Source organism: Balaenoptera physalus (assembly GCF_965194825.1).
Source record: "Balaenoptera physalus genome assembly, chromosome: 13".
NCBI classification, from domain to species: domain Eukaryota; kingdom Metazoa; phylum Chordata; class Mammalia; order Artiodactyla; family Balaenopteridae; genus Balaenoptera; species Balaenoptera physalus.
Window position 1 is genome coordinate 75,043,454 of NC_138892.1, and position 12,037 is coordinate 75,055,490.

Consider the following 12,037-nt stretch of genomic DNA (forward strand, 5'->3'; position numbering starts at 1 on the left):
TCTTCCAGTACTGGTGGGGGCTGAGTGCTAAAGTATGGGGTTAAGAGAGAGGATCTGGGGAGAGGACTGCTGTTGGCTGTGCGGATACAACAGAGGGGACAAAAGTGAGGGGCTCCATGGCAGGAAATGCCCCTAGAGGAAGCATGGTCTGCCTAGAAAATGAGGCACCATTGTGGGTGGTGCACAAGGGTCAGGACCACCTCACACCCACATGCCATCCCCTGCCTCTGTGGGCACTGTGAGGGACTTCCACTAGAATGAGCACACCGCAGTTTGTTGTAACTGCCTGCTGGTCTCCACCATTGCAGGCACTTCACACATATCCCCAGCTGTGGCTGCCACACCCCTCCACAGACTGAGTAAATGTGCCCCAATCAGCTGCTGGTTTCACTTTCCTCTCACCTGGGCAGGGAACAGATGCCTGAGGGTGGCACACGTGCAGAGGTGGGGCAAAAACCAAAGCTGAGCCCCAGGGGCGGTGCGACTAAGGAAGAGGAACAGAAATCTCTCCATGCTGGTGCACAAGCTGCAGATTAAATCCCCATAATCAGCTTGGTAAATCCTGAGTCTGGAGAATCTGAATAGACAACGAGTGTTCCCACAACTGAGAAGGTCTAGCTCTAGCAGCAGTCGACTTTGGGGGCAATTACATGCAGGAGTTGGGTCAGGTCAGAGTCCAAGGCCTACTGAGATGTTTTGGAGGGCCTCCTGGGGAAGCGGGGGTTGGCTGTGGCTCACTGTGGGGACAAGGACACTGACAAAAGAGGCACCAGGAAAATATTCCTATTAGTATTATTCTTTTTTGTTTGTTTTATTTTGTTCAGTTGTTGGTGTTGTTGTTTTTATTTTTTTAATTTCTTTTTTTAAATATATTTTTAATTTTTCTATTTTTACTTTACTTTGTTGTTGTTTTGTGTTTTTTTCTTGGTTTTGTTCTTTTTTTATCACTTTTATGTGTTTGTTTTGTATTTATTTGCTTTTCGCTTTCTGTTTTTGTTGTGTTTTTCATTTTTTGTTTTTGTTAGTTTAGTCCCTATTGATTGTTTTCACTTTTGAGTTCTTTTGTTTGTTTTCTCTCTCTCTCTTTTTTGTTTTTCTTTACTTTCTGCTTCTTTGTTTCTGTTTGGTTTTGCTTTTATCATTTGACTTCGGTTTGGTTTGTCTCTGTGTTTTCTTTCTTTGTTGTGTGTGTGTTTTGTGGTGATGGTTGTTGCCGTTTGTTTGTTTTTGTTTTTGCTATTTGTCTTGTGTTTTGTTTGTCTGTTTGTTTTTTTTCCTTTTATTTTTCTTTATTTTTCCCTGGCTGTGCTGCATGGCTTGTGGGTTTTTGGTGCCCCAGGCAGGAGTCAGGCCTGGGCCTCCAGGGTGGGAACATTAAGTCCAGGATGCTGGACTGCCAGAGAATTTTCAGACCCAGGGAATATCAGTTGGCAGGTGCTCTCCTGGATGTATTCATCCTGACACCAAAACCTGGATTCACCCAACTCCCTGCAGGCTCCAGTACTGGACACCTCATGCAAAACCATCAGCAAGACAGAAACACAGCTCCACCCATCAGCAGACAGGCTGCCTAAAGTCATACTAAGCTCACAGACCCCAAAACACAGCACCTGAAGGGGCCCTGCCCGTCAGAGGGGGATAAGACTCAACTCCACTGACCAGGGCACAGATAACAGTCCCTCACTCCAGGAAGCCTACACAAACCCCTGGACCAACCTCACACACCAGGGGACAACAACAGAAGCAAGAGGAACTACAATTTGCAGCCTGTGGAAAGGAGACCATAAACACAGAGGGTTAGACAAAATGAGACAACAGAGAAATATGTTGCAGTTGAAGGAGCAAGGTAAAAGCCCATAAGACCAAATAAAGGAAGAGAAAATAGGAAATTTACTGAAAAAGAATTCAGAGTAATGGTAGTAAAGATGATCCAAGATCTTGGAAAGAGAATGGAGGCACGGATCAAGAAGATAAAAAAAATGTTTCACAAGGACATAGAAGAACTAAAGAACAAACAATTAGTGATGAACAACACAATAACTGAAATGAAAAACACTAGAAGGAATCAATAGCAGAATAATGGAGGCAGAAGAACAGATAAGTGAGCTGGAAGAAATAACAGTGGAAATAACTGCCAAGGAGCAAAATAAAGAAACACGAATAAAAAGAAATGAGGACAATCTCAGAGACCTCTGGGACAAAATTAAACATAAGAACATTCGAATTATAAGGGTCTCAGAAGAAGAAGAGAAAGAGAAAGGGTCTGAGAAAATATTTGAGGAGATTATAGTAAAAAACTTCCCTAACATGGGAAAGGAAATAGTCAACCAAGTCCAGGAAGCACAGAGTCTCATGCAAGATAAACCAAAGAAGAAACATGCCAAGACACATATTAATCAAACTAACAAAAATTAATACAAAGGAAAAATATTAAAAGAAGCAACAGAAAAGCAACAGATAACATAAAAAGGAATCCCCATAAGGTTATCAGCTGATTTTTCAGCAGAAACTCTGCAGGTCAGAAGGAAGTGGCAGGATATTTTTGAAGTGATGAAAGGGAAAAACGTACAACCCAGCAAGGATTTCATTCAGGTTTGATGGAAAAATCAAAAGCTTTACAAACAAGCAAAAGCTAGGAGAATTCAGCACAACCAAACCAGCTTTACAACAAATGCTAAAGGAAATTCTCTAGGTGGGAAACACAAGAGAATAAAAAGACCTAAAAAAAAAAACCCAAAATAATTAAGAAAATGGTAATAGATACATACATATTGATAATTAACTTAAATGTAAATGGATTAAATGCTCCAACCAAAAGACACAGACTGGCTGAATGGATACAAAAACAAGACCCAATATATGCTGATTACAAGGGACCCACTTCAGATCTATGGAGGCAAACAGACTGAAAGTGAGGGGATGTAAAAAGATATCCCATGCAAAAGGAAATCAAAAGAAAGCTGGAGTAGCAATATTCATATCAGACAAAATAGTTTTAAAATAAACACTATTACAAGAGACAAGAGAGGACACTACATAATGATCAAGGGATCAATCTAAGAATATAGAACAATTGTAAATATATATGCACCTAACATAGAAGCACTTTAATATATAAGGCAAATATTAACAGCCATAAAGGGAGAAATTGACACTAACACAATAATAGTGAGGAAATTTAACACCCCACTTACAGTAACAGACAGATCATCCAGACAGAAGATCAATAAGGAAACACAGGTCTTAAATGACGCATTGTATCACATAGACTTAACTGATATTTATCAGACATTCCATTCAAAAGCAGCAGAATACACTTTCTTCTCAAGTGCACACAGAACATTCTCCAGGGTAGATCACATCTTGGGTCACAAATCAAGCCTCAGTAAATTTAAGAAAATTGAAATCATATCAAGCATCTTTTCTGACCACAACTCTATGAGATTAGAAATCAAATATAGAAAAAAAAAAAACCACAAACACATGGAGGCTAAAAAAAATAGGCTACTAAATAATCAGTGGATCACGGAAGACATCAAAGAAGAAATAAAAAAATACCGAGACAAATGACAACAAAAACAAGACCCCACACCTATGGGACACAGCAAAAGAAGTTCTAAGAGAGAAGTTTATAGTAATACAAGCCTACATTATGAAAGAAGAAAAATCTCAAATAAACAACCTATCTTTACACATAAAACAACAAGAGAAAGATGAAAAAACCCCAAAATTTAGTAGAAGGAAAGAAATCATAAAGATCAGAGCAGAAATAAACTAAATAGAAGTGAAGAAAACAATAGCAAAGATAAATGAAACTAAAAGCTGGTCCTTTGAGAAAAGAAACAAAATTGATAAACATTTAGCCAGACTCATCAAGAAAAAAAAGGGACAGGACTCAAATCAATAAAATTAGATATTAAAAAGGAGAAATTACAGCTGACAATGCACAAATACAAAGGATCATAAGAGAATACTACAAGCAACTACAAACCAATAAAATGGGCAACCTGGAAGAAATGGACAAATTATTAGAAAAACACAACTTTCCAAGACTGAACCAGGAAGAAATATAAAATATGAACAAACCAATCACAAGTAATGAAATTGAAACTGTGATTAAAAATCTTCCAACAAACAAAAGCTCAGCACCAGATGTCTTCATAGGCAAGTTCTATCAAACATTTAGAGAAGAGCTAACACCTATCCTTTTTTTTTTTTTAACATCTATATTGGAATATAATTGCTTTACAATGGTGTGTTAGTTTCTGCTTTATAACAAAGTGAATCAGCCGTACATATACATATATCCCCACATCTCCTCCCTCTTGCCTCTCCCTCCCACCCTCCCTATTCCACCCCTGTAGGTGGTCACAAAGCACCAAGCTGATATCCCTGTGCTATGCAGCTGCTTTCCACTGGCTATTTATTTTACATTTGGTAGTATATATAAGTCCATGCCACTCTCTCACTTCGTCCCAGCTTACCATTACCCCTCCCCTTGTCCTCAAGTCCATTCTATACATCTGCATCTTTATTCCTGTCCTGCCCCTAGGTTCTTCAGAACCTTTTTTTTTTAAGATTCAATATATATGTGTTAGCATACGGTATTTCTTTTTCTCTTTCTGACTATTTCACTCTGTATGACAGACTCTATGTCCAACCACCTCACTACAAATAACTCAATTTTGTTTCTTTTTATGGCTGAGTAATATTCCATTGTATATATGTACCACATCTTCTTTACCCATTCATCTGTCAATGGACACAGGTTGCTTCCATGTCCTGGGTATTGTAAATACAGCTGTAATGAACACTGCTGTACATGACTCTTTTTGAATTATGGTTTTCTCAGGTTATATGCCCAGTGGTGGGATTGCTGAGTCTTATGGTAGTGCTATTTTTAGTTTTTTAAGGACCCTCCATACTGTTCTCCATAGTGGCTGTATCAATTTACATTCCCAAAAACAGTGCAGGAGGGTTCCCTTTTCTCCACACCTTCTCCAGCATTTATTGTTTGTAGATTTTTTGATGATGACCATTCAGACCGGTGTGAAGTGATACCTCATTGTAGTTCTGATTTGCATTTCTCTAATGATTAGTGATGTTGAGCATCCTTTCATGTTTTTGTTGGCAATCTGCATATCTTCTTTGGAGAAATGTCTATTTAGGTCTTCTGCCCATTTTTATATTGGGTTGTTTGTTTTTTTTATATTGACCTGCATGAGCTGCTTGTATATTTTGTAGGATAATCCTTTCTCAGTTGCTTCTTTTGCAAATTTTTTTCCCATTTTGTGGGTTGTTTTTTCGTCTTGTTTATGGTTTCCTTCTGTGCAAAAGCTTTTATGTTTCATTAGATTCCATTTGTTTAATTCTGTTTTTATTTCCATTTCTCTAGGAGGAGGGTCAAAAAGGATCTTGCTGTGATTTATGCCATAGAGTGTTCTGCCTATGTGTTCCTCTTAGAGTTTTGTAGTGTTGGGCCTTACATTTAGGTCTTTAATCAATTTTGAATTTATTTTTGTGTAAGGTGTTAGGTAGTGTTCTAATTTCATTCTTTTATATGTAGCTCTTCAGTTTTCTAGCACCACTAATTGAAGAGGCTGTTTTATCTCCACTGTATATTCTTGCCTCCTTTATCAAAGATAAGGTGACCATATGTGCATGGGTTTATCTCTGGGCTTTCTATCCTGTTCCATTGATCTTTATTTCTATTTTTGTGCCAGTAGTATACTGTCTTGATTACTGTAGCTTTGTAGTATAGTCTGAAGTCAGGGAGTCTGATTCCTCTAGCTCCGTTTTTCTTTCTCAAGTTTGCATTGAATATTCGGGGTCTCTTGTGTTTCCATGCAAATTATGAAATTTTTTGTTCTAGTTCTGTAAAAAATGCCATTGGTAGTCTGATAGAGATTGCATTGAATCTGTACATTGTTTTGAGTAGTATAGTCATTTTCACAATGTTGATCCTTCCATTCCAAGAACATGGTATATCTCTCTATCTATTTGTATCGTCTTTAATTTCTTTCATCAGTGTCTTATAGTTTTCTGCATACAGGTCTTTTGTCTCTTTAGGTAGGTTTATCCCTAGGTATTTTATTCTTTTTGTTGCAATGGTAAATGGGAATGTTGCCTTAATTTCTCTTTCAGATTTTTTTATCATTAGTGTATAGGAATGCAAGAGATTTCTGTGCATTAATTTTGTATCCTGGTACTTTACCAAATTCATTGATTAGCTCTAGTAGTTTTCTGGTAACATCTTTAGGATGCTCTATGTAGAGTATCATCTCATCTGCAAACAGTGACAGTTTTACTTCTTATTTTCTGATTTGGATTCCTTTTATTTCTTTTTCTTCTCTGATTGCTGTGACTAAAACTTCCAAAACTATGTTTAATAATAGCGGTGAGGAGTCTGGCCGGCGGGGGCCACATGCTCGGCGGCTCAGGCCGTGTGACCGTGGTCACACCCTTACCAGAAACACTTGGCTGGTAATCTCGAAGCCAACAGGGAGCAAGAGCTGGGAGAGCTGGAGAAAACCACTCTAATCTGACTTGATTCTGGCAAGAAGTGGACCCTGCATTGTAATAACCAACATTTGCAAAGCAGTCTCAGAGGCTCTAGGGTGATTCGTCTCAGAGATTCCTCAAGAACTGAGCCCTTTGCAGGACTCATGCCCCAGCCTGTGCCCCCATGACCAGGTGGATAGCACTCCTTGTGCCTGCGACCCAGAACCCTGGCTGACCGCATTGAAGCAGGATGCTCCAGCAGGTTAATGGCCACAGTTCAGGCTCTGATGCCCATGGCGGGGAATCCCTCAGAGAAGACCTGCAGGAGTTCCTGGGCGGGGAGGCCCCGCTGCACCAGCTGGATGACCTCACCAAGGTGAATCCTGTGACGCTGGAGACAGTCCTGAGGTGTCTGCAGGCCCGGTACACAGCAGACACGTTCTACACCAATGCTGGCTGCACCCTGGTGGCTCTGAACCCCTTCAAGCCCATCCCTCAGCTCTATTCACCAGAGCTGATGCAAGAGTACCACGCTGCTCCTCAGCCCCAGAAACTGAAGCCCCACATCTTCACTGTGGGTGAACAGACCTACAGGAGTGTCAAGAGCCTGATCGAGCCAGTCAACCAGTCTGTTGTCGTCAGTGGAGAGAGTGGTGCTGGAAAGGGCTTCCCTGGTGGCGCAGTGGTTGAGAATCTGCCTGCCAATGCAGGGGACACGGGTTCGAGCCCTGGTCTGGGAAGATCCCACATGCCGCAGAGCAGCTGGGCCCGTGAGCCACAACTACTGAGCCTGCGCGTCTGGAGCCTGTGCTCCGCAGCAAGAGAGGCCTGCGACGGTGAGAGGCCCGCGCACCGCGATGAGGAGTGGCCCCCGCTTGCCACAACTAGAGAAAGCCCTTGCACAGAAACGAAGACCCAACACAGCCATAAATAAATTAAAAAAAAAAAAAAATCTTTCCTCAGGGCTTCCCTGGTGGCGCAGTGCTTAAGAACCCGCCTGCCAATGCAGGGGACATGGATTCGAGCCCTAGTCTGGGAAGATTCCACATGCTGCGGAGCAACTAAGCCCGTACACCACAACTACTGAGCCTGCGCTCTAGAGCCTGCGAGCCACAACTACTGAAGCCCACGTGCCTAGAGCCTCTGCTCCGCAACCAGAGAAGCCACCACAATGGGAGCCCGTGCACCGCAACGAAGAGTAGCCCCCGCTTGCCGCAACTAGAGAAAGCCCACGTGCAGCAGCAAAGAGCCAACACAGCCAAAAATAAATAAATAAATTAATTAATTAAAGAAAAAAAGAACTAAGGGAATAAGACACAAAAACACAAAGGGAACAGGAGAGACATGAGGAGTGAGAAGTGACACAGTGTGGATATGCAGGGGGCCCTGAGTCTTCAAAAAAAAAAAAATCTTTCCTCATAGAAAGCTCCAGGCCCAGGTGCCTTCACTTTATGGATTCTACCAAGTATTTAAGGAATTAATGTTACCAGTTCTATACAAATTCTTTCAGAAAATAGCAGAGAGGGAGCACCTCCCACCTCAGAGGGAGACCTAAAAGAATTTACCAAAAAAGCTACCAAAAAGACCCAAAACCAAACAAAAACAAAGCTAAAAACTTGTAGTGAGGTGTAGGGAGTTTATCAAGGTGACAGGATACAGTCACTATATTAAAATCTATTGTTTCTATGTCCTAGCAATGAACAAATGGAAATTAAAATGAAAATAGACCTCATCTCAGGTGATTAAAAATAAAACAGAATTTTGTAACTAGATTGCCTGGGTATAAATCAGAGCCCTATCATTTACTAGATATGTACTCTTCAATACAATTTAAATTTTTTGAGCCTCTTTACTGTGGGCTAACACCATGAGAAAATGCCCCTAAGATTGTTTTTGTCTAGTTGAGGTGTTTTGTCAGGGACTGTGTTAAATCCATGGTCTCAAAAAACGTTTTAGAGTCACACAGTTGGAATTCTTACCCAAGGCCATTTCCTTCTGAAGGAATTTTTCCTGGCTGTAGAGACTAAGGATGAGAAGAAGTTCTATAATCCAACCAGCAAATCTAGGGCTGTCTATGTTTTTTCTAAACTCTGCTTAAAAACTGTATTTCTCCTTGTTTAGTTTATTTCTCTCCTCCTATAACATTATACATAGTTAAAAAAGGTCAATTAATATTTTAAAATTAGGCCAGGAAATCTCCTTTTCCAGATACACACGTTCATTAGATACATTTCCTAGCTTCCAAATTATTGTAGGCAAAAGTACAAAACATAGATGTACATCATTTCAGATTCCATTAACAGTTTGTTCATCAACTTACCAGCCTTTGCTAACAAACCCCTCAACATTTTTTCAGCTTTTACCTGTCATTTGGTGCCAAAGCCAAGAATAAATAACTTATGTTTTTGTTACCAGATATCCTATTTCTAGGGAGTAACATTATAATAAAATTTCTCTATTAGTTATCAACTTCTACATACCAAGCCACCCAAAATTTATTGCATTTTAAAAAGTATTATATCTCAAGGTATCTGTGGGTTGACCAGGCAATGATTCTGGTCTTACTTCTAATATAGGCATAAATTGGGTTTGTAGCAACTTGTGGGTCAAAAAGTAACCAGCTTTCAGCTTAGCTCTGGTTGGATGATATAAGAGGGCGTCACTCATAAGACTAGGCACTCACCTGGAATGGCTGAATAAGTGAAATGGCTTGGTCTCTTTTTCTATATAAACTTACATCACATCATGGAAAAAATGGGCCAAGAGAGTGAGAAAGGAAGATATAAAGCCTATTGAAGCCAGAACTTAGAAGTCACATGTCATTTCCCTTGCATGCTTTCTATAGGTCAAAGCATGACACAGGACTGGACCATACCAAGAAGTGAAGAAAAAGACTCCACTTCTTGATGAGAGGAGTTATAAAACATTTGTAGCCATTTTTAATTCATCAGACTTACAAACTCCGTGAGGGGATCATTAGCTCAAGATGGTGGACTAAGACAAGCACTCACCCCTTCTTACAAGAACACCAGAATCACAACTAACTGCTGAACAACTATTGACAAGAAACGTTGAAACCTACCAAGAAAGATACTCTACATCCAAAGACAAAAAGAAGCCACAACAGGATGATAAGAGGGGCACAATCATGATAAAATCAAATCCCATACCCACAGGGAAAATAATTATACCACAGAAGTTCTCCCATTGGAGTGAAAGTTCTGAGCCCCACATCAGGCTTCCCAGCCTGGGGGTCGAGCAATGGGAAGAGAGGCTGCAGAGAATCTGGCTTTGAAGGCCAGCAGGGTTTGATTGCAGGAATTACACAGGACTGGGGGAAACAGAGACTCCACTATTGGAGAGTGTGCACAGGGATCCGTGCACACCAGGACCAGAGGAAAAAAGCAGTGATCCCATAAAATACTGGGCCAGACCGACCTGCTAGTATTGGAGGATCCCCTGCAGATGCAAGGGGTGGCTGGGGCTCACTGCAGGGACAAAGACAGTGGCAGAGCAATTTTGGGGAGTACTCATTGGTGTGAGCCCTCCTGGTGGCTGCCATTAGCTCTACTCAACAACCTGTAGGCTCCAATGCTGGGAAACCTCAGGCCAAACAACCAACAGGGGGGGAACAAAACCACGCCCATCAGCAGACAAACGGCATAAAGTCTTACTGAGCTAGGGGACCTTCATGATGACAGAGGAGTTAGAAGTGGAGATCACCTTCTTCCTCACAAATACATCAAAAATACATCTACATGTGGAACAACTCCTAAAGAACAACTACTGAACGCTGGCAGAAGACCTCAGAATTCCCAAAAGGCAAGAAAAACCCCATGTACCTGGGTAGAGCAAAAGAAAAAACAGAGAAAAAAAATAGGGATGGGACTTGCACCTCTGGGAGGGAGTTGTGAAGGAGGAAAATTTTCCACACACTAGGAAGCTCCTTCACTGGTGGAGACAAGGGGTGGGTGGGGGGGAAGCTTTGGAGCCACAGAGGAGAGTGCAGCAACAGGGGTGCAGAGGGCAAAGTGGAGAGATTCCTGCACAGAGGATCAGTGCCGACCAGTACTCACAATCCTGAGGCTTGTCTGCTCACCCACTGGGGTGGGTGGGGGCTGGGAGCTGATTCTCGGGTTTCAGAGGTCAGATCCAAGTGAGAGGACTGGGGTTAGCTGTATGAACACAGCCTGAAGGGGACTAGTGCACCAGAGCTAACCAGGTGGGAGTCTGGGAAAAACCCTGGACCTGCTAGAGAGCCAAGACACTGTTGTTTCAGGGTGTGTGAGGAGAGGGGATTCCTTCCCTGTCTGCCCACAGAAGGCAGAGCACTGCTTAAAAGAGTTCCAGAGACAGGCGTGAGCCTTGGCTATCAGCTTAAACCGCAGAGACAGGTATGAAATGCTAAAGCTGCTGCTGCAGCTACCGAGAATCCTGTGTGCAAGCACAGATCACTATCCACACCCCCCCCAGGAGCCTGTGCAGCACGTTACTGCCAGGGTCCCATGATCCAGGGACAAGTTCCCCAGGAGAACACACGATGTGCCTCAGGCTGTTGCAACGTCATGCCAACCTATGCCACTGATGGCTCACCCCACATTCCAATTATAACTACTGTGCCCCACCCACCCACTGGCCTGAATGACCCAGAGCCACCTAATCAGCCGCTGCTTTAACCCCATCCTGTCTGGGCAGGAACAGATGGCTGAGGGTGACCTACATGCAGAGGTGGGGAGAAAACCAAAGCTGAAACCCAGGAGCTGTGCAAAAAAAGGAGAGAAAGGGAAATTTCCGAGTGCAACCCCAGGAGTAGAGGATTAAATCCCCACAATCAACTTGACGTACCCTGCAACTGTGGAATACGTGAATAGAAAACAAATCAACCCAAAATAGAGGTGGGGGGCTTTGGGAGCAACGGTAGACTTAGGGTTTGCTGTCTGTGACTGAGTTGTTTCTGATATTTAGGTTTATCTTAGTATATTTTTTAATGCTTGTTATCATTGGTGGATTTGTTTATTGGTTTGGTTGCTCTATTCTTTTTTATTATTATAACATTTAATTATTCTATTTTAATAATTTTTTTTCTTTCTTTTTTTCTCCCTTTTCTTCTGAGCCATATAGCTGACAGGATCTTGGTGCTTTGGCCAGGAGTCAAGCCTGAGATTCTGAGGTGGTAGAGCCAAGTTCAAGACATTGGACCACCAGAGACCTCCCAGACCCACGTAATATCATTTATCGAGATCTCTCCCAGAGATCTCTCTCAATGCTAAGACCCAGCTCCATACAATGACAAGCAAACTCCAGTGCTAGACGTCCTATGCCAAACAGCTAACTAGACAGGAACACAACCATACTCATTAGCAGAGAGCCTGGCTAAAATCACACTAAGTTCACAGACACCCCAAAACACACCACCAATGTGGCCCTGCCCACTAGAAAGACATGATCCAGCCCCACCCACCAGAACACAGGCACCAGTCCCCTAGACCAGGAAGCCTATGCAACCCACTGAACCAACCATACCCACTGGGGACAG

General features: G+C 42.1%; 1 long non-coding RNA gene across 1 annotated transcript; it reads left to right on the forward strand.

Annotated features, from left to right (window-relative positions):
* The first annotated feature begins 6,417 nt into the window (after positions 1-6,417).
* LOC309640501 lies at positions 6,418-7,938 on the forward strand. Its single transcript, XR_014252270.1, has 2 exons — positions 6,418-7,337; positions 7,465-7,938. It is a non-coding gene; the product is annotated as an uncharacterized lncRNA (long non-coding RNA).
* The last annotated feature ends 4,099 nt before the right edge of the window (positions 7,939-12,037 follow it).